The sequence below is a fragment of the Xenopus laevis genome, chromosome 7L (assembly GCF_017654675.1).
Source record: "Xenopus laevis strain J_2021 chromosome 7L, Xenopus_laevis_v10.1, whole genome shotgun sequence".
Classification (NCBI taxonomy): domain Eukaryota; kingdom Metazoa; phylum Chordata; class Amphibia; order Anura; family Pipidae; genus Xenopus; species Xenopus laevis.
This window is the reverse complement of record NC_054383.1, coordinates 66,863,456-66,885,979: the sequence shown is the minus strand read 5'-3', so window position 1 is coordinate 66,885,979 and position 22,524 is coordinate 66,863,456. Positions and strand designations below refer to the sequence as shown.

At 37.8% G+C, this 22,524-nt stretch overlaps 1 protein-coding gene across 3 annotated transcripts in view; it reads left to right on the top strand.

The window, feature by feature from the left end:
* casz1.L (castor zinc finger 1 L homeolog) overlaps positions 1–22,524 on the top strand; it is a 253,395-nt gene that overhangs the window by 107,815 nt on the left and 123,056 nt on the right. For 2 of the 3 annotated variants that reach the window (XM_018225650.2, XM_041569136.1), the window contains exon 3: positions 4,065–4,111. The exons of the other annotated variant lie outside the window; for it this stretch is intronic. The gene's annotated coding sequence lies outside the window, so the exon portion shown is untranslated. The remainder of the gene's footprint in view (positions 1–4,064; positions 4,112–22,524) is intronic. 3 annotated transcript variants of the gene reach the window in all.

Genomic DNA, 22,524 nt, shown 5'->3' with positions numbered 1-22,524 from the left:
CCCCAGCATGTGAGCAACGCAGTTGTTAAACTAAAAGTCAAAATAGTTGGCATCTATCAGAAGTTGTTTTTCAAGCTAACATTGCTATAGAAACGTTCAGGACATTCATGACAGGAGAACTAAAATATCCCGCCCACCCCCCTCAAAAAATAAGCAAACTGATATGATATGATGATCATAGGAGCAGCTGACAGGAGGGAGTGAAGGGCATAGGGGCTGCAACCTCCCCAGATATCCTCAGCAACAAACAAAAATCCAATAAACTGAGACAAAAGTCCCAAGACCTTTTTAAGTAAGATAGATGATCAGCCTATGATATGTAACATTTGTCTTGTTACATGTAAAGTACAATTCTACTTCGTCCCTTATTTTTGCTGCTTTTTTGCTCATACAAAAATAAATTTGGAGCCATGTGCAAGTAAATGACCCACGTACACCCATATGCATTTAATCAGTCATATACAGCATGGCCCTCTCAACCAGGCTTATGCCCCTCAAGGCGCGACATCCTTCTCATTTTGTTTTTCCAGTAGCTACTGTCATTTTCACTGTTGGTTCTTAATGCCAAGAGGAACTAAAGAATGGAATTTCAGGAATGTATTTTTTCCTGCAGGCTGGCAGTGCCCCAGTCAAAGCAGCTCGATGCCAAGGCTCCTGAAATATTGCTACAGTAGTTAAGAAGATCCTAAATGTATAAAGTGACTTACCCTTTTTATTGTACCAGTTAGAGGGTTATGTAGTAACAGATGCAGACATTTTATTCCAATGTTTCGGCTCCTAGACTCGAGCTGTCATCAGGGCATATACTGTACATATATACATATGTGGATGTGTGTATATCTATAACAATATATATAATAAAAACAACTATTTGCTGCAGATTACTAGAACTAGAGCCAACTTTGCACTTTTTTATTACATTACCCTTTTGTAAGACTACAGGGTTACCTTTTCATTCCTTTGAAATTAGGCAAGTATAAAATAGAAATGTTTCAACAGGGAGCATTGGTCAGTTCTATTAACTTAAATATTTGATAGGCTGCTATAAGTTACTTACATGTCAAAAGCATTGCACCTCATTATTTTATATTATTTATATTATTATACTACCTCCTTAAAACATCCTATCCTCCTAACGTGTCATTAGTTTTCCCAAATGATCATTTGCTGAATTAGAAAACTTATAGTTGGAGACATATACAGTACACTGTATGGATACATTCTGGTAGTTCTCGGTGTACAGGCAGCACTTCCCTGCTGTATATCAGTCCCACAAATGAAACTTAGTAGCTGTGTGAACTCTTATTTCAAAGGTTAATACCAAAATCTGGAGCGGATTACATAAAAATTACTTACAACACCATTAAAATTCTGAACTCTTTTTGTTGTGGCTGTAAATTAATTTAAAATGTCATTAAAAAAAAAAATCCAATAAGAAATTGAGCCAACAGAGCAATCTGTAAAACGTCTGGCAGCAAGGAAAGTGTGTCTTCTATTGACAAGAAAAAATATGGAGCTTAACTATAACCATATGGCAAGCACTCCATAGGAAAGCGTCTGAAAAAAGGGACAGGGGACACAGAGGAGGGCAGACAGTAATAGGTAGGGTTACTGTGTGCCTCATGATTACTGGGGACAGTGTTACAACATCAGGGATTTTTTTCCCGCAAATAAATCACAATGTGGAGAATCTCTTATGAGAAAGGCAGATGTCCTTCTAGTAGGCTGCTGCTGAGTGTTTCCTTAACTAGAGTTTTGAATAACTTTTATCCTAATGACATTATATGAAGCATTTCAGATGTACAACTAGATTAACTCATCATTTTGTCCATAAAAAATTCTTTATTTATCAAATCTTATTTTTTTCAATGCAAAAAACTATTTACCAGGATATGTGGCACTTTACAGTCTTATCATAGCAAACAGGATATTTACAAAAATTTTAATTGAGAAACTAGTTACATAACCTAACAGGAAGAATCAACCATAGGTGTCGGAACCAAGGGGGCAGAGGGTCCCTAGCCCCGCAGAATTCTCCGCCCTGGTTCCAAATATTGAGGAAAGGTGGGGGCAGCCAGGAGGCAAGAAAAGCTGTGTGCTGCAGCGAAACCTACTCCCACCCCCTGCCCCAAATAATTCTCCATGGCATCTAGGAGCAACAGCGTACTGCAATTAAATGAAAGTGCCACACAGTTATCAGTCAAGTAATAGAGCATATATCTGAAAAAGCCAAAAAAGTCCCTGCATCAAGTTTTGGGCTGTGCATCACAGAGGAGATTAGTCCCTGTTACCAAGCATGATGGTTTTGTAGTTTGTTAAGCAGATGTTAGGAAATCCCTTTCAACACTGGAAAGAAAACATATACTGACCACTGAAAAATTTGGGGGCAAATTTAAAAGAAAACTGGTGGATTCTTACCAGATTTACATATTTTAGCACAATTATTAAAACACTTCCCTGGTAACCAGAAACATGTTTTATGAACATGTTATTCAAAGGCAGATTATTGTATCAATTCATCAGCAGAAATTTTAGATGCAGCAAAATTGTGTATCATGAGTGCTAAAGTTGTAAAGAAAAGTCTCCCTTTGTTCTCTAAAGGAGTAACCGTATTCATATCCCATGTTTATGAGAAAAATGCATACAGTAACATTTTTTTTCTGACCTGGTTGAGGGCTTCATAAAAATATACCAAGAGCATACAAATCAGTATTACAGGCGTATTATCGACTCCATAGATGAAAAGCGACCTTCTTCTCTCATAGCTTGCAAGGTTCCAGTTTTAAAGTAGCATTTATGAAAAACTCATATTGTAATCTTAAGTGGATAGAAAAAACACCAGTAGTTTGTAATATGTATAGGTGACCCCTAAAATGCTGATTATAGGTACCATAAGAATAAGGTGTTAGTGGAAGAGCACTGAAGGTGTTAATTGTAAAGGACATTCTTCTGGGGGGGATTAACTATGTCAAGCATTGTAATAGAAAAACTAATTATTTAGACAAGTAATTATTCAGCTTCACATGCATTTGTCACTAGGTGATAAAGACAGTAAAATGTATAGTCTATACTCCCAAGAGTACACATTCTCAACTGCACTATTTAATATGCGCCAACAGTATATGTTTAAAAAAATGTCACATAAGCACTATTGGATCCATAAGTGTCATAGTTCTTTGGAAAAGGCAAAGTAGCTGGATGTTCTTGAGAAGAAAGACATTCTATTACTAGGGGCAGAAATAATATGTACCCCCTTCCTTTCTTCACTTTAACTTTACGGTGTAAACAATACTTATTCCATTGTACTCACACACAGCTTTATTCAACATATAGGCACTCAAGGACACATGCTTGGGGCAACCTCGAGTGCTTATAATGTGAAGTGAAAATGCTGATTAATCTGGCAACAGAGTTGAGGGGAAGGGGTGTGTGCCTTATTCTTCAGCAATTGGCACATACCCAGTACAGCAGGGCCATTGGTGCATGTGCCAATCGTCAGGGAAGGGGACTGAGGTCCAGTGCCTAGGGCAGCACTGGACCTAAATATAGCTCTACTTGCACATCCACTCTCTTTAAGAGCTATTCCAATTCTTTATAAGTCTAACAATAATGTGGTCAGCTCTCCAACATGTCAAAGTGGCAATCTCCTATTGCACTTTTATTGGAAGCACCTTTCAGCTATGCTAGAGATGCACTGAATCCACTATTTTAGGATTCGGCCAAATGCCGAAGCCTTTGTGAAAGATTCAGCCAAATACCTAACTGTATCCAAACCATAATTTGCATATGTAAATTAGGGAAACAAGGGGGGAAGAGAACCATGAGCGCAGCACAAGGTTAAAAAAAAATTTAATTAATTGTTTCTGTGATTGAAAGTCACATGATTTTTTGGATTCAGATCCGCTCAAAAAGGTTGAATCTTGGCCGAATGCCAAACTGAATCCTGGATTCAGTGCACCTCTACTGGATATTCACTAATAATGATATGTGCATTTTCTTTCTTTGGTTTTCAGACTTGAGTAGTTGTTTACACTTTTGTATTGAGAATTCTTTTTTCTTTTAAGTTTCAGGATGCAAACATAATGTGAAGGAGCAACATCTACTATATATAGTAAGTACCTACTAAATGAAGTAGATACAATATATGTTATTTTAAAGGTTTGCTTTTAAAGGGGTGGTTCAACTTTAAGTTAACCTTTAGTATGTTCTAAACAACTTTTCAGTTGGTCTTCATTATTTATTTTTTAAGAGGTTTTTACGTATTTGCCTTCTTCTTCTTCTTCCGACTCTTTCCAACTTTTAAATAGAGGTTACTGACCCCATCTAAAAAAAAACAAATGCTGTGAAAGCTACACATTTATTTTTATTGCTACTTTTATTACTCATGTTTCTTTTAGAGTCCTCTCCTATTCATATTCCAGTCTCTTATTCAGGTCAATGCATTGTTGTTAGGGTAATTGGTCCCTAGGAACCAGATTGCGGAAATTGCAAACTGGAGAGCTGCTGAGTAAAAAACTAAATAACTCAAAAACCACAAATAATAATGAAAAATGAAGAACAATTGCAAATTTTGTCAGAATATCACTCTCTACATCATAATAAAAGTAGAATGTTTATAAAGCAATTTGCTAGTAGCTCATTAAAGGGGAACTAAAGTCTAAAAATGAATATTGCTAGAAGTCAGCATAACATAAATAATCACAGTAGTTTCTATCAACCTTTTGTGTCAACTTTTCCCTCATCCTTAAAATCTTTAGAGCATGATCCTTTAATTCCACTTTTATTCTGTAATTCTTGTTTTGTATCGTTACTTCTATTGTGTTATAAATTGATGTAAAACACTTCGTTATTTGCTGATGCTAGATAAACAAAAGATTATAAGGATGTATTTTAAATGCTATAGAACTGTAACAGCAGAGAGGTGTAGCCCTATAACAGTTACAAGGTTGTCCACAGTAGCATGCCATCTTGTAGCTTGCTAGGTCATCTTATGAGTGTCAGTGACACCAAAGAAGCTTTGTGTGGTCTGGGCAGCTGTTAAAAAGCTAAGCTTAGAGGTTGTCGAAAACAGTCAAGAAGTAAATTAGATTTGCCTGTCATAGAACTAATACTACAAAGCAGCTTGATAAATTATGTTGCAGAATGCACAGGTTTTTAAGCTACCATGTAATGTGAATCTGAATGAATTATTAATCAGCCTTATATTGTGACTTTTATATATACGTCTCTGCAAAATATCTTTTTTTTTTTTTTTCATTTTCTCTCTTCAGGGAGGAGTTGGCATCAGATTTTAATCAACAGTTAGGTATAATACATCAGTGGTGGGGGCCCCCTTTAGAATATGTGTTAAATCTCACTCTTTCAAAATGTTGCTGTTGGTTTGAAAGAATGAGCTCTAATACATCTTCTAGGCAAACAGAGCCACCCATAAAACAATCTATTAGACCTGTCAATTAGAATCCTGCATGAAAATTAGGAGATTGCTGAGAGGGACAACTTGTTTTTTACAGACTAATTAGGCCTTATTTATCAAAGTCCGAATTTATCTGACTGTTTTAATGAAAAAAAGTCAGAGCATTTATAATTTAAAAATCTCGATTTCATCGAATCAGGGACAAAAGTGAAAAATTTGAGCCAGAATTCGAATCTTGGGATTTTTCCAAATCAATAGATTTTTCTGACTTTTTCCCCTGAATTTTACAGATTTTGTCCGAAAAGACCCAAGTAGTCAGGTTTTCAGGCTAATTCCAGTGCAGACCACAGAAACTTCCAAATAGGATAGGGACCTCTTCCATTGACTTATATACAACCTCGGCAGGTCTGAGATGCCGGATTTTCGGATTCTGACTTTTTCCATCCTCGAGGTTTAATAAATCTTGAAAAATTCAAGGTTTTTTTCCACTAAAAATTTGGATTTTATAGTTAAAAATTTATATTTTATTTAGTTCGAATTTTTCATGATTTTGGCATTCGGACTTTAATAAATAACCCCCTAAATGCTTAATCTGCACTTTGGAAAAAGGGTGTAAAATGTATGGACAGAAGGGATCTTTTTGTGTGCAAAGAAAGTTTCAGCTCTCCTGCAATCGCATGCAGCATCGGACTGCATGCAATTCCTATGGGCCCCAGCCTTTGTGGGCGCCGCTGACCCAGACCCGCTCCACACCTTCTGACGTCCTCCCCCTCCACTCCTGACCTCTGCCTGCTTGCCCTGCCCGCTTACCCAGCCCGCCCCACCCATTTGCCCTGCCCACTTGCCCCACCTGCTCCGCCTGCTCACACTCGCATACGGATGAGCGTGAAGTAGGTACGTGCCTTGAGGGGGCGAGGGCAGAGGGGTGTTTGCTGGGGATGGAGGTTTGCTATGACTGGGGAGGGGGGTCCTTGGGGGGGTGCAGGGGCCCTGATGTGGCAGACTCGGTGGGTCTTGACCCCCCCAGTCCGACCCTGATCACATCTCCTCCATTAATAAGCCACCAAACACCCGGACACCACTTTCAAATCTCTCAAAACAATTTAAAACTATTTCTCACCAAACTTTCCACACTCATTTTACTTTTTGTTTCTTCTTTTTATCTATATCCTGACTGCCCTGATGCTGCAGAGGATTTATGTATTGTCAAAAGACAATGTGCCTTCATGCATGTATGGCAGCCTGATAATATGTATGGTAATCAATGACAGTTTTTCATTTGATGTTTTAGTTGCCACTGATTTCCAAATACAGTGCCCTCATCTCATGATGCATTAAAACAGTGACCCAGCCCATCACCATAGACCAGAAACAATACTGGCCTACTTACTAATCTCCAGTTGTGTTCATCCAAAAAGCATGCGTTGTTAATGGGTTCTGAGGATACTTTTGACACCCCATGAAAAAGCTCCCATCCTCTTGGAGTTTATAAGGTCTAACCTGTTTTGGAATTTCAAAGTTAGTTGTTTAAATAACACATTGCTAAAACGTTCTACCCTGTATTTAAATCTAGAATTTCATAGCACACTTTTAAGCAGATGCTTCTACAGACACATTCTTCTTGTTTTCTCTGTCCCACAGACTCTCTCTCTCTCTCTCTTTCTTTCACTTTCTCTGACAGCCACGGACAATTTAATGCAGCATGTTTGCAGCTTAAATAAAAAATTATAATTTCGCTGCTGTCTTTGTGAAGAAGAATTCTAGTCCTCTAAATCCCTGCTCCCCTCTGACATGTGTTGCACATTAAGCCTTCATTTCCCAAGATTTACAACATATTAAGTAATTTGTAGGTTATTTCATCTTTAATCTGCTGAACTCAAGAAAACCAAAATTAAATTTAAAACATGCAGTATCTTGCAATGACAGGGATAAACTTTTTTCATTGCCAGTGCTACTACTACTACTGTTTTCCTATATGTATTCATTCTCTGTTGTTCAAAATACTAAGCAACCTTCTTCCACTTCTATACATGTCTTTATCACTCCCTGTAGCATATCAATGTTCATTTTCATAGTTTTCAGCTGTTTTGATGAATATTCCTGATGATGCTATAGTATTTTAATATTTTTGAAAATCAAAGTTAACATGATGATCCCAGGTAGGGCAAATATTAAAATGTCTGCTAGGTTAGACATTACTGTATAATGAAGGCATCTATCATTGTATACTGTGCTCACATGGGCAAGAATCTCTCACTTCTTGTGTGTCCTTTATAAAGACAAACAATAATGTTGTCTTAGTAGTGGTATACTTACAGGACAGCCCTTAAAACATATATACTAATAACAAGTATGGGACCTCTTATCCAAAATGCTGAGGATCTGGGGCTTTCCAGATAAGCAAAAACAAATAGGTTTGTAGCAGTCGCACGTAGGATGCCTGTACCACTGCTTCTGTCCCAACTTGAAGCACATGTCAATAAACAAAAAAGGAGTGTGTGGAAAACAGGCTCAGAAACCACAGATAGGTATATTTTAACACAACAAAAGGTGGCATTTTATAAGTGTTGATAAGGGGTCTTTCTGTAATTTAGATCACCATACCGTAAGTCTACTTAAAAAAATCACTTAAGCATTAATTAAACCCAATAGGATGGTTTTGCCTCCACTATGGATTCATTATATCCTAGTTAGGATAAAGTACAAGGTATTGTTTTAAGTAAACAGAGAAAAAGGAAATCATTCTTTAAAATCTGGAGAATTTGCTTTAAATTAAGTTCTCATCATTCTGAGCTTTCTGGATAACAGGTTTCTGGATAATGTATCCCAAACAGGGCCAGATTTTGTCTGCCAGCACCCCAAAGCCAGCATAATCCACCGCCCATGCGGGTGCACCTGCTCGCACCCGCACTCTCGCCCCCCCTCAGGATCAGTGGTCAGGAAGTTCAGAGAACTGCGCTCTTGTACCCCAGGGTCCCCCACATGTTGCTGGACGGCATGCTGCCCCTTTATCTGTACCGCCCTAGACCCAGGTCCCATACCTGTATAATTTCATAATCCTTTTTATCCTGTGATAGATATCTATATGTTGACACATTGACTGTAAAGCTGTCATATATGTTTGTGCAGTTATGTTGATTCCAAGCATAACTGTGTGATATATTTTATGTATGTGGCCCGTATTGATTTGATCAGTCACACTCTGATGCAATCACATTGATCAGCCAAAATAGGATGATGTTTCAAAAAGTGTGCAATGTTACATAGCTTGCTCGCAGGTGCCCTGGGCTGGTGCAGTTTTCTGCTAACAGGAGCACCAGCCTGGGGTATCAAGTAGGTCATTATAATCCTTGGGGGGGGGGGGGTGCTCTAAAATTTGGCACTCCTAATTGATTGGAGCTTTCATTCTCCTTTAACATAGTATAATTTCTATATGAGTCTACCTGTATCTAATGGACATATCTGTTAGCTCTATTTTCATACTACTACTACTTATAATACTATGTACTACATAGTATATTATGTTTATACCATGACAACAATTTGTTAGAGCCTTGTGTATAGGTTGCAATGTGCTGCAACTTGGCCCACATGTCAGAATACCCCAGAATCCCAGGGCCCTGATCCTTCACCAGTAGACTCTCCATTATTTTATTATACCAACTGGTAAACATATTTGGTACTAATGTTATTAATAGGGTTAAAATATAAAATATTAAGGAAGTGTGATATAATTTCCAAAAAGAGGGACAGCCCCATTTACTGCTTATATGAAAAAACTTTTAAAATTAAATCCTGAGTGTTGATCTAATACTAAGCGGAATATAATGCAGTAAAGACAGTAAAGTAAATAATGACAGTATTGCACCTGGTTCCTAAATGTCAGTTCCAAATTGTGAGGCTTACTGGAGTGTGTGTGGTGCTGCAGGTGGATTGGGGTGTGTGTGGATATGACTGAGTATGGCCCCTAAAGACTGTGGTGTTGCCTAAATTGTGCCACCTTTAATAGCACCAGCCTGAAGGTGGCTATACACTTTACAAGTTTGTTTGTTTTCAATACAGACATTTACTGCTGAATCGTCAGATTCACACAATAGAATTCAGCAATAAACACAGGCCAATGTTTATGCGCCTTTAAAGGTGCCTGATCAAAATTTCCCCACCTGGTCGATCGACGAGCCAAACATCCAAGTCTTTTACCAATATTGGCTGGATCGTCTCCTGCCACACACGCCATATGAAGTTTTGTATAATAATATCAGTGCGTTTATGGCCACCTTAAGCCTGTGCTAAAAAAATGAGCCTCAATAATTACAGGATATTTGGTATATACCATCGTCACCCTACTTAAAAATACAGTAAAATACCTTAATAAGATGTTGCTCTGTCTTGTATGTTTATTGCTAGGACATGTTTGCTTGTATGTTTATTGTAGTTTTGTACTTCATTGGTCTCTAGTATTAAAACTTTAATATTTTATTAGCAACACTTTATAGAGTTGATCGATACTGTATGACTGGATAGAACACTGTATATTTGTAGATGAGCCATATAAAGAAGGCTTGTTGGTCATTTACTTGAATAGAGAGGGATAAAATAGTATGTGTTATTTGTATATTGCTAGATAGTTTCATTGATTTTGGATATCATGCCTTCATGCATGATTCTTATTGAACATAAAGGGGCACATTTACTATTGGTCGAATATCGATGGTTAATTAACCTCGATATTCGACCATCGAAGTTGAATCCTTCGACTTCGAATATCAAAGTCGAAGGATTTACCGCAATTCGTTCGATCGAACGATCGAAGGAAAAATCGTTTGATCGAACGATTAAATCCTTCAAATTGAACGATTTGAAGGATTTTAATCCATCGATCACACATTGCCTAGAAAGCCTATGGGGACCTTCCCCATAGGCTAACATTGGTGCTTGGTAGGTTTTAGATGGTGAAGTAGGTGGTCGAAGGTTTTTTTAAAGAGACAGTACTTCGACTATCGAATGGTTGAATAGTCAAGCGATTTTTAGTTCGAAACGTTCGATTTGAAGTCTTATTCAAAGGTTGAAGTAGCCAATTCGATGGTCGAAGTAGCCAAAAAAATATTTTTCCTTCTAATCCTTAGCTCGAGCTAAGTGAATGTGCCCCAAAATGTAATGGTGTCTGCAAATGATGGATCTCAAAAGTACTTGTGGGCTTGATTGTGGCTATGGCAGCTCTGTATTTTACGGTATAACCTAGCATCCCAGAGGTCTGGCTACAAAACAGCCATTTAAGCCCTAGGGACATGGCCCCTGCCGAATCTTGTGCTGGAGACAATTGCCCTGTTTCTCCTTGGAGTTCCAGCTCCCAGCTTCTTCCCAGCTAGGGATTGAGGAGCTCCAATGAAAATGATGATATGTGACAATCAGTCACAGCAATTAGTGTTTTGGTTAACAGGCCTTTTTTGTTTTCTCTCACCCAGACAGAATGTCACAAATAAATCCTTGCCCGCATTTGCATATTAATTGGATCGCAGACGTCAAGCATCTTTCATTAAACAAAATGATCTGCATATTTGGAGACATAAAATAGTTATTTTGATGGGTTTTTTTCCCAAGATCAGGGGGCGGGGGAGGAAGGTGATGGAAGCCACTGAAAATATTGGTACAGGAGGGTGGTAAAGGCAGAGACACAAATCGACCAACATTAACTCTGAGGCTGCCACACACAAAGTGCCTTCTATTCTTCACTGTCCTTCACATTTGCTTAGAAAGAAAGGCGGCAAATGACATCTGTATTGTCTGAAGCCCTTGATCTCAGCAAAGATGTACTGTGTATAATTTATTTGTAAATTATATTGTATATTTTAAATGATAAGGTATATTGTATAATGTAACACATAGTTATAGTATAGTACTGTATATAGTATAGTATAGTATATTATTTTAAACTGCAGATTTTAATCTTTCTTATATTTCGTCACATATATCTACATTGTTATAACTATAGGTAACATTTAAGGACTCTGCCTTTGTTATTTTTCTTCCCTCCTTCTAGATAGCAAGCTCCGTGGAACAGAGATTCTCCTTTAAATGTAGCAGCGTTATCTCTCGTAATGCTGCATTGCATTAGAGCTGACAAATAAATGGCTGATAGCCCTCAGATATTGTCTGGGTGCTGTAAAAAGCATTTCAGCAAAAGCTGAAAATATCTAATAGTTGTTACACAGTATAACATGCCCTTTGTCATTTTTACTTTCAAAGGCTTACTGCCCTATCCTTCAAACAGCCCTGATCACTGTCTGTTATAATCATGTACTTAATGCTGTGGGCTTCTGCATGATACTGGCATTAGAGAATCACATACTGTTATTTATGGTGCTTTTTGGATCTAAGTGAACATAACTAAACGTGCGCTATATTTTCTTAATATAAAATATTAACATATTTAGTAACCCTGATAGCATAAATGACATTCATCCTTTCTAGCTGTTATAGGGTTACTGCTCCAGCAAACTAATTTATGTTTGCCTTTCTCGAAAACTATTTACTTGGTGTCCTTTTTCCACCCTACACCCTCCCTCCACCTCCCGCTCTTGTCTTTCACTGTCCTGCCGTTAAGTTTTTTTGGAATCCTGAACTTCAGCAGCCGTTGGCATGCAGGCTGCATTATCACACACACTGGAAATAACCCAGAAAGCTGGCAGCCCCATATTAGGGAAAGAATCCCTGTCACAAAACGAGTGAACACAAAATTTATTGACAAGGCAATGTGACTGGAGGCAGAATAGAGCCCACTCTAACCCTCAGCTCCCTCCCTTACCAATGCCTCCTTTTCTCTCGTTCTCTCTCACGCACACACTACCAACTACACTGACAGATGATAACATAAAGCCACATCCACTGATGAATTTTATATTTAGATTGTCTGTTTTGTCTTGTTACAGAGCATTGCCTTTATACCTTGTTCTTGCCATTGCCACCTCACTTCAATTTCCCTTCTTATGTGTAATATTTTTAATTCGCCATTTACTTTAACAGGATTGTATCAAATGTCAGTTGGGATCAAATGCACTGTTCCATATTTTCTTGAAACTCAAGAAATTAACACAATTAGTATATTCCTGAGTAAAATCATCTTTGGTTATTTTCATTAGATCCAGGATGCAATAAGGGCAGTTTCAAACCACACAAATAACCATTAGTAATAGACCACAATTTGACCTTGTCACTTAAGGATAACTATGAGGCCACTCAAGGACTTATCTTAGTGTGAGTATAGAGTATAAAGAAAGATTCCTGTATGTGCCAGTACGATATTAGTAATACATTTTAGAGGTAAAAGAAGCCTGGTAACCTCTGGGCAGCAACAATCATTTTTAGTGGTAGAAAAAAATGATTGTCTTTATTGTATTGTCTAATCTTCTTAAATTAAAAAAAATAGAAAAAGATATGTATCTTTTATTTGCGGCATCCATCTTTCACTATCCTGTCTGCGCCAACCACATGTAAAAACACCAGTCAATAGTGAGATCTATGGGAGCCCAGTGACCAATGTCCAAGTTTCTTCTTATTGTTTCTGTCCACTTTTTAAAACTATGTGTGCAATGTGTTCAGTATCTAAATATGGGTCTGTGAGAATGTGTTTTTGCTCTAGTGTGTAAATTCTTGTACTGTGCACTTGCCAGACTAATGGGGGTGGGGGTTACAGTCACTTAAGAAAAGTATCATACCTCATTTGCTGTTAGCAGGTGCAAAATACAGGTATTAATATACATGGCAAAAAAGGCTATACATAAAGGTATTGCACAGTAACGTAAGTACAGGACACGGGGCCTGGGTACAGGTCATGCACAACCCCCTCCGGGAAGAGATCACACAAACTGCTGGTGGGCCTGAGGGGGGTGTGGGCCCTGGTGCAATCCCCCAGTAGTTCCGCCACTGGGATTGTACCAAATATTTATGCACTAGCGTCAATGCACTTATCCAGTAATTACTATGACTGGGCTGCAGTATGCTGTACATTACACCTGCCACTAATCAAGCAGTAAGTATAGGGCTCCCTTTGCACTGTGTGCCCGTGCATTCTTTTTGTATTGCCTACACCATTGTGTCCTGAAAGGGATTTCTCTGCCCAAGTGACAGACATGATCAAATGGATTCTTCTTCCACAATGTTAAAACAAAATATACTATAAGTGATAGTTAACATTCAGTAACATTGCAGGATCAAAGGAATCAGTTTTGGTTTACCCCCCTTTTCCCTTTATCCCAGTCGATTTCTCATTTTAATTTCTCATTTTAATTTCTCAAATTATTTTAAATACTATTGCAAGAATGACCATAGTCATTCATAAGCTGAATTTAACAGACCACCCTTGTAGTGACAGTGTCTTGTTCGTTACCTATACATGGTCTTATTCGTCTTTTATGCTTCCTAAGTTAAAGTCAAAATATTAACTAGCTTATTAGGATAATGGAAAAAGGAAAATTGATGCATCCACTGGCTACAAAACGACTGAAGAAAAACATTATCATATTTGTACAATCTTTGTGATCCAAATGGTCTGTGAAAAAGCATTCATAAATTATTAATTCAGGCATAATAACACTGCTACGAATGCTGTTTTCTCAATAACCAATACAGCTGTTACAGTTTTGCACTAAGATGGCTGAAGATGAATCAGTGCACATTAATTGATTAATATAGAGACAACAAAGTTGCTTTTGCTACAATAAACTGGTTCCAGGCCAGACAGCTAAACTTCCTGCAAAGCAAAGTGCTTGGGAAAACAAACAACATATGTTACACATGACTGATTCTTACCACACACTTCTGACTAAAAAAGAGTTAGGAATCATCATATACATTTTTTTCACTCTTTTTTTAAAGTAAATACAGTCATGCATAATTACTTAATCAACGATGTTGAAATAACAAATATGATTATAAAATAAAACCTTTTAATCCCAAAAAGTTCTTAGGTATAATGGCAAGCAAAAAAGATGTAACAACCTGTAGATGAGTCATATTAAATAGAGTAAAATGCATATGGCAAATCAGATTTGATGTAAAAATCCGCTCAGTGTAGGCTGCCATGACAGTGTATTGCCTTTTGTTTGTATTTATTATTTTTTTACAATGTTTACCGTGAAACATAATATGTTTTTATATTCTGCATTATTCTGTTAGTTGGGTGTGCAGTTAATATCAGCAAAAAAGACAATTTTCTTTCTTTTTTTTATATCATAGGAAAATAACTCGAAAAGGCTCACCAAAATATCACTAAAACTTTTACCATATTACTCCATATCACTATCCACTTTCATATCACTCCACTCTTGCTAATCAACAGTACTATACCTTGGACTATATTGCCACCACAGTCACAGTGTGACCTGAGAGAGTCTATGACAAGAGAAGGCAAATAAGAGAGACTAGCTGTTCTGTGATTGAATTGGCCTTGTGGATATCTTGATCCTTCAGTTGGGCAAAGATCAACTTGACTGACTAGGTCTTGGAAAAAGTAGTTTCCCATGTGTACGGCCAGCTACTTCCTAGAAAAAACCATTACCCTTCAAGCAAGAATATATGTTTATGTTAAATGAAAGGATGACAGTAGAAGTGTTCCTTTAATCTCTTATTTAAGGTTGGATCTAAATTCGATATTAAATAGAAAGTAATATGCTGTGAACATATCGTCACTGAGGTAAAATAGTTAGGTACTTCTGAGTGGTACTTATATATCAGCAGTTTTACATTAGTTGTTTATGTCATAAGGGCACAACTTGAGCAAATACAAGATCAAATCTCATTTGGCAACAGACTTGGGGCACTAAGGGGTCCGTTTACTAAAGTGCTGTAAATCTGACTTTAAGTTTCTGCATGTTATCGCTGAGAATATTTTTACGCCAGAATATTCGCGACTAAGTTTACTAAACAGCGATACGCTCAGAAGTCATTGCGATCACTTGCGGTAACTACGTTAAGGAACCAGCTTACGTTAGCAGTAATTTTAGCGAGTTGCGAATTTTCTGGCGAAAAATTTAGTTTTTGCGAATATTTATGCTATAAAATAGTCTTGTTTTATGGCGGTTATTATGGCAATTTTTACTGTGACATTTATGGCCAGGAATGCATCTTCAAAACTCATAAACTTTATTGACTGATGATTATACCATCCAACAACATCACCAGCGTAACACCAATCAAACATGTATGCATCATATAAATCCTTCTGCCAATAGAATCATAGGAACAAGAAATGATACCAGTCAATCTCTTTGCTTCATAGAAATGCACAGTTTAATGTAGCCAATCACAATGAAACCAAAAAAGCGTAGAGGCTGACGAATTCTTGGACTGTGATGGCTGCTGCCAATAATACACCTCTGAGCTGAAACTGCTGCTGTTGCAACAGATGGAAGCAGAAGCCAAAACATCCTGTCAGCAATAGCTACAGATCTCTCTCCTGTCAGCAAAGAATGATGGGGGAAAAAAAACTGTATTATGGGATATTTCCTGCCCCTTGAGAATTTTCTGGCGAAAAAAATACTTTTACGCCACTACATAGGTGGCGGTAAAAGTTTGCGAATATTCTGGCGTTAATTTTGTCTTTAGCACATTTCGCTGTTTAGTAAACCAGGCGTTAATGTGTACGTAGCACTATTTTCAGCGAATGCGATAACTGGCGAACAATTATTCTTGCGCAAGAAAATTTGCAAATTTATATTTACCGCAGGTTAGTAAACTGGCGAAAACATATTTGGCGAAAATTCTGTCTATATATTGTGCGAATATTTTTAACGCACTTTAGTAAACGGACCCCTAAGTGAAGTGCAATTACTGTACATGGCCCTTTTATAGTTACAGGTATGGGACATGTTCAGGCCCAGATTTCTGTCTTGGGCAGCCCTAGACCTCAAAATTGTATTACATACACTGTGAATGTTCGCGAAAGCCATTTGGTCTCAAACTTTGCGATGAAAGTGAGGTCTGTAATCAGTCAAAAAGGTCGCAAGCATGGTCGCTAATGATGGCTAACGATGGTCTTTGTGAACATATAGCTTTTTGTTTTATATTTTCCTTTTGTGTTATGTAAATTGTAGTTGGCTCAGTTCATTTTACGTCAGTTCTGAAAAGCTAGTGACCAACATACATCTTCAAAGATGAGTTATGTGCAGCACACTCACTTACACTTCTGCCTGCAGCTCTGGTTCATTGTTCAATTTTAGGCTCGGACTGACACTATCTACAAGGAGTTTGTATGTTGTCCCCCTGCCTGCATGAGTTTTCTCCCACACTGCAAAACATACAGCAAGTTAGTTGGCTCCACTGGGATGGGGACTGAATCATGTGAATTTCTTTAAAACATTGGGGAAATGTGTAGGCGCAATATGAGTAACAACTAGTGAAAAAATATAAAACCATTAATTAGTAAAAGATGATTTAATGCAAGGGAAGTCTGGTTAATATGGAATTATAACAAGTATAGTAAATAACATTATGGCCTGTATCCTTGGGACCTTTTATCTCCCCAAAGTATAATTTAGTAGGGTTTCTGTTTCAGTGTTTGCTAGTAGAATGGATAAGCAAGCAAGGGAGTTTGTAGAGAATATACATATTAAACAAGCATGTCTACGAACTGTCCATTTTAAAAGTTATTGCATTGTACTAATTATTCACAATAATTTGGCCTCTGGGACCATAGTATTATTGCACTCTATGGGTGAAATTTGCTTCTGCAGAATTAACAGTGATTGCAAGCACAGAACACTGTATTTATTCAAAAGGTTTATTAGATATCAATAGCAAAAAAAGCAAACAAGCATTGCCCAATGCATTTGAGCCCCACATGAGAGCCTCACCAGCGAGGTTGAAACCCACATGAGTGCCTCACCAGTGGGGTTGATAACACATCAGGCAATGCTTGTTTGCTTTGTTTGCTATTGATATCTTATAAACCTTTTGAATAAAGGGAGTATTTTCACATTTTGTTTACTGACATACAGTAGGTGCTGTGAGCAACCCTTGTACATATACATAAGCACCCATTGTTTATACGTTTTTGTGGGCTGTACTCAGATTTTCACGTATAACTATATAATCATACCATTTAACAGACAAAGTAATATTAAACCCTACTTATAAATATTGTTTATTTTCGCTATAATTCTATAATTGTGCTCTTTTTTTAATGTCTGACAAAGCAGTTCCTGTTCAGGCCCGGATTTGTGGATAGGCCACTAAGGCCGGGGCCTAGGGCGACAGGATTTTAGGGGGCGGCATGCTGACCAACCACACCCACATTGGTTCAGAAACACTGGGGATGTGCAGGTGATACAATAGTTTTTTTAAATTTCGGAGGGGAAGGGGGCGACGTACGACAGTGGGCCTAGGGGTGCCCGCTATGTAAATCCGGCCCTGTTCCTGTTCCAATGAGGAAATGCCCAACACCAAACATGCTTCTCCTCATTGAACTTGAATGGAAACCACTTTAAACAGGCTGCTCACCTTAGCTTTTAGTCTGTTATAGAATGGCCTATTCTAAACAACTTTTCAATTTGTCTTAACTTTTTTTATTTTTTATAGTTTTAAAAGTACTTGCTTTCTTCTTCTTCCTCATTCCATTTTTCACATGGGAATCGCTGACTTCAGCAACCAAAAAACTATTGTTTCTGTTGTTTCTGTGAGACTACTTTTTTTTTTGTTATGGCTAGGTTTTATTACTTATTGTTTTATTCAGATATTTTCCTGTCTCTCTGATACTCTGACAGGTACTTTCCATCTTCCAGTCTCTCATTCAAACCATTGCCTGGTTGTAAATAGTAACCTTGCAAGCACATAACTCCTAAAGTTCCAAACTGGAAAAAAACCTCAATAAATAAACCATAACAAATGAGGACCGATTGCAGATTGTCTCAGACTCTCTTCATATCATAGTAAAATGTAATGGTGAACTAAGACTTTAAAGGAGAACTAAAAAAATCTATGCCCCCTACCCTACATAGCCCCCCCTCTCTGCTTCCCCCCAGCCTAGGTGTTACCTCCTGTAATTGCCCCTAATTCTTTACTTAACTCTCCTTGAAGAGTCAGGGCAGCGGAACTGACAGGCACCAACTTCACCTCTTTGGTCTTCTTCGGGCGTATCGGCGCATGCACAGTTGTAGCAGTCTTCCTGTTCGGCACAACTACGCATGCTCCGTAAGTGACAGAAATTGCCGAAGGGAAGAAGACCTGAAGAAGAACGAAGAGCCAGAAGATGGCGCCAGTGAGCTCCGCGGCACTGACTCTGCAAGGAGACCTAAGTAAAGAATTAGGGGCAATTGCAGGAGGTAACACCTCAGCTGGGTTGGAGCATGGAGGTGGAGCTATGTAGGGTAGGGGGTAGCGATTTTTATTAGCAGGGGAGTTAAGTTTAGATGTTGATATTTTTAAAAGATCAGATCCTTATCGTGAGACCACGAATTTACCATCAACTAAAAAGACCAATTTGCCAGGAAAACAAAGGGAAGCTGCCTGCTTAGCCCTGCAAACATAGATAGATTGCACTGGGACCGACAAAGATTTTTTGACCTGGCCGATCAATTTCCTGACAGATGTAGAAAAATCGTAAGATGTACGATCATTCGAATCCCACTAACCGCACGATAATTTCGATGGATTGGTCGGACTTGCCTAAAATCGGTCGTTCGGCAAGAAGAATCGGCGCGTCTATGGGGAGCTTTAGTTGATGAAAGTAAAGATTATTTAGCTGTGTGGAGCAACCAAAGCACTACAATTACTATCAGCCTCAATGTAGATTGTAGATACAGGCTTTCTGTAGCATTGTACAGGCAAGTTATAAAACTGTGCCTTCTCAGGCTAAATATTTAGTAATGTCAACAAGGGATTAAGCTCACAGCACGCCCTTTAAAAGTGGTCCACATTTTTGCTCTCTGTTTCTACAAGAAGGTTTAACAAATCCACTGCCTAGGTTTGTATTAAATATTTCTATAAGCAATGTTACATATCTATTTAGATATAGATGTGATATATATATATATATACAAATCTTGGATACGTGGGTGCACATCAGGAGCCTTTAGGAGCCATGGTCTTGACAAAGGTCTTAGGTGGAGACCGAAACGTTGGCCAATTTTTAAAATGTTCTAATAAAAGTTTATATTTTTAATCAAATTTCTTTTTGTCTAAAGGCTCCTGCAGTGGATTTTTTAAAATGTTCTAATAAAAGTTTATATTTTTAATCAAATTTCTTTTTGTCTAAAGGCTCCTGATGTGCACCCACGTATCCAAGATTTGCATTTAATCACATTTTGTGAGTAGCACTCGGGTCAGTTGTGTCTAGTAATGGTGTGCGGAATTCCTAAGAGTTTTTGTGTGTGTATATATATATATATATATATATATATATATATATATTAAGGAAGTCAAATAATTTTGGTATAGCCTGACAGGGGAGCACAATCGCTTGTCTTATATGTACAAAAAATTTTGGGACTGAAACACCCAGCTATAAACCCCAAATATAACATAAATTAATTAAATGGTCAGAATATAATTAAAAAGGTAATGTGTGGTATTACACGTGTGAGAATGGATCCCTCTCAAATAAATGCTTAATCACACAATCCGATATATATGAATCAGTTGTGGGAAAGTGTGTGCATGGCTATATATGCAGGCTAAATACCTTATCAAGAATATGCATGCATAATAAAAGATAACTCTGAACATGACATATACAATGATATCAAGCATCTGTAGGCATAAATATATAACATTTCACAAAACTCTGAGGCCTTGTAATAAACAAGAGGTGAGGTAATGGCGCAATCACAGTGAGTTATTTGGTATAACTGTTACTCCAATAGTGGAATGCAATTGTATAACTTCGGCCTGGTTGGGCTAGTAACCCAAGTACGTGTTGTAATGGTCTAATGAGACCTGTCCCAACTTTCAAGAAATAAATCCCGGTGTTGTGGCTCTAATTGGTGATCTGACGGTAAATAAATGATTGTTACAGTTCAAACTTGGTCAGGTTGAATGCTCATAAGCCATTTGTTAATATTTTGTCCAATAATTAGGTTGGCAGAGTTTAAATCGCAATGTCACATGCCCCTGTTGAATTAAAGTCTGCACCATAGGTATGGGTGCCTTTTCAATATGACTCCGGTGCTAAAATACTCCGCTTGGGCATGAAAGTGAAAAAGAACGATCTTTACCGACAATGTGTTGTACATATATTTCCATTGGTTTCTTGTGGACACCCTAACCTTCTTAGCCCAAGTGATAATTTTGGAAACTTTGCTTAGTAAATTTTGGAGTGTTTAACAATCACTGTCTTATTTAATGGATTTCTCTGTGTCTAACTGGTAAATGTTGAAAGACCAAGTTTATTTAGTGCATTTTTAACAGCTGTGCTCTTTGTAAATCAAAATAATTAAAAATAATAAATTTGGGGAGTAAATAAATTCCATGGCACCACAAGCAATAAAATGCATCCTAAAAGAGATGGATTTTAGCTCCTCAAATGGTATAATAAGCATAAGACAAGCTGCTTTGGACACTAGCCTTGGGGTTTAGGAAAGATGCCCATATGATTGTTAACTTCCCTGAAGCAGTGTCCTCTGGTTGCCAGCTGGGGCTCCAGCTGTGTAGAGATTCTAAGGGTAGTACCATGCCAGCGCCAGCTGTAACTTCAGCTGTGTGTGCCTTCTCTGAACGTCAGCTGGGACCCCAACAGCCAGCTACGACTGTCTAACTGCATAGTAGCAGGCCTTGGCCACAAATCTCCAAACACCTAACAAATATGTTTGTTCGGTTGTCTGAGGAAAATAAATGGTTTCCATTCAACAGTGAATATGATATGATATAAAGGTTTATGTGGATATCAAAACATAATTTTTTTTCATATTATAAAACAGAATGTTACTATACAGTTATCATCGAGTTATCAGCTTTTATTCGCAAATTAAAAAAGTGTAAATCTGTTGTAAGCAAAAGTGTTGCTGAAAAATGCAGTGCGCAGTGCATACCATAATTAAGACAATACTTGACATCACATCATTTCCATTTTAAAAAAACATTTTTTTTTCTTCCATAGGTTAAATAGTAATATTCAGTTCTATATTAAACTATTTGAGCTTTGGAAATCTGGTTGATTTAAGCATTCCTACTCCTGTATATGTAGCATGTTTAATAAAGCATTATTAATAAAAAAATATTGTCATTGTTTTCATGACAGCTGGGCTGTGGAGGGCGCTGTTTCATTGGACTCTACTTTAACTTCAGCAGAATAAACAATTTGACAAATTAAAAAACAGATTGGAACAAAATAACCAATGACTATATGTTATATGAGCATTTATAAATGTGATATTAAAGCCTGCTTACAAATGGATTTTTCCAGTTTAAAAGTATTGTGGATTTATTTATGCTGCTTTAGCCAACATTTTTCTTTGCTAATCTGGCACATTATGCTATTAAGGACTCACCATTAGGATCCAACCTCAGTTAATTCTGTTCTTTATCAGAACCTGCGTCTCTTAGAGAGCTGATCATTGATCTTGCAGTTACTCTTACGATGACTCACGTTTTGTTAATAATATATCAGGAATCACAGTCATAAAGTATGAATGAGTTTTTTTCTTCATAAGAAGGGAGTATATAAAAAGCAAAGGACAGCCATTAAACAGGATTCTTCATGCAACCAGAAAAACTTCTATGTGTCCTGTCTGCACTACCCTTAGCTATGTAGGTCAGCTGCCCCTGGTAAAAAGTAAATATAAACAATAAATAAAAGGTACCACACTCATTCAGGAACTAGTGTAAATAAGTGATGCAGGACAAGCGCAGGTTCAAGTTCAGGTCAAGGGCAGGTTCAAGTTGAGCTCTTCCTTCCTCACTCCCTACCTGCCACCTTCCTGTGTTTCTTCTTCCAGCCACATCTATTTATAGGAGCTCGTCTGCCACGCCCTACCCCCCTTTTGTGACATCAGAGATGGACGCGCCAGGCATGGGCCTATAAATGAAATTGCTGGACTGGTTCAGGTCAAGTGCGTATTGTAAGTTGGCGAGTTAGGGTCGTGTGGGTCAATTCTAGGAACCCTGGAGACTGCCCATGGTGG